Source organism: Ovis canadensis, chromosome X, assembly GCF_042477335.2.
Source record: "Ovis canadensis isolate MfBH-ARS-UI-01 breed Bighorn chromosome X, ARS-UI_OviCan_v2, whole genome shotgun sequence".
Taxonomy (NCBI): Eukaryota; Metazoa; Chordata; class Mammalia; order Artiodactyla; family Bovidae; genus Ovis; species Ovis canadensis.
In genome coordinates, this window is record NC_091727.1 from 116,515,689 (window position 1) to 116,517,369 (window position 1,681).

Consider the following 1,681-nt stretch of genomic DNA (forward strand, 5'->3'; position numbering starts at 1 on the left):
GATAGTATCCTATACACACACTGTTCTTCACCTTAATAATATAGCTTGTTTAGAGAGCGTTCCATGTTGATTAAAAATAACTATATTAATGTATAATAGGCAGATATTTAGGGAGGACCCATTTAATGATCCCTTGCTCTCATTGTTGTCCACTATTCACCTTAATAATATAGCTTGTTTAGAGAGCGTTCCATGTTGATTAAAAATAACTATATTAATGTATAATAGGCAGATATTTAGGGAGGACCCATTTAATGATCCCTTGCTCTCATTGTTGTCCACTATTCACCTTAATAATATAGCTTGTTTAGAGAGCGTTCCATGTTGATTAAAAATAACTATATTAATGTATAATAGGCAGATATTTAGGGAGGACCCATTTAATGATCCCTTGCTCTCATTGTTGTCCACTAGTTTTTATTGGAGTATAGTTGATTTACATTGTGTTAGTTTCAGGTGTACAGCAAAGTGGTTTTGTATAAATCTTAACAGAAGTACTCAATGCATATAAAGGCAATTATGTGTATATTCTTTAAAAAACATAAATGACGCATGTACACCCATGGTGGATTCATGTCAGTGTATGGCAAAACCAATACAGTATTGTAAAGTAAAATAAAGTAAAAGTAAAAATTAAAAAAAAATAAAAAAACATAAATGATAGTATCCTATACACACACTGTTCTTCACCTAAATAATATAGCTTGTTTAAAGAGCATTCCATGTTGATTTTAAAAAATCTATATTAATATATAATGGGCAGATATTTAGGGAGGACCCATTTAATGATCCCTTGCTCTCATTGTTGTCCACTATCTTCCAAAAATGCCTGTTCCACCTTCTTGCCTTAAGAATAAAGGATGGGATTGGGACCTCCTGGTTGAGTTGCAGCGCCTAGGATAACCTGCCATGCTGGACACCAGCGGCTCCAGTCCAGGATCCTGGAACTCTAGCCAGAGCAGAGTGAGCTGCCCTGGTCCCGAGCCCAGGAAGGTTTGTAGGGTGGGGTAGGTTAGAACATGCAGGATTGACAATGGTGACCGTGGTATGCCTCTTTCCTCTACACTCTTGGGTGGCCTAAGGTTTTCAAGAGTCTTTGTTAACTTGGGTTGAGTTGATCTCAACTTAACACTACAGGCTAAAATATCAAGGCAGTGTCCAGAGCTTCAGCAACTCTCATTTCCCGGTGAGACAAGTCACAACCCACCCTAGGCTCCTTTGCCAGACCACCTTTCTAACTCTCAAGACCTTTCAGAGGACTAATGACCCCTTAGACATCCTTCTGTTTAAAAATCCAACAAGTTCCTTCCTATTAATTATTTACTTCACACCAAAGATAGGCTTTTCAAATAGGGAGCCATTCCCCTCAGTATGACCTTAAATAGATCCACTACTTATCATGCCTAAATCCACCCCCAACAAGATGACCCTCTCCCTAGTGAGGACAGGGCAGGAGGTAGCCAGATGGCTGATGATCAGCCATCAGAATAGAGGCCATTCTTTATCTTGTTACTGGGCATTTTATCAATAGCAAGGACCCAGTACAATGATTTATAAATTAAACCTGCATCCAATACTTGGGGAAAAAATTAGAATATGAAAATCTCGTCAAGAGAGATAAAAATAATAAGCTCATGCCAGAACTGGGCCCACAGCAGAGCTCATTAAGAGTGAGCTGAAA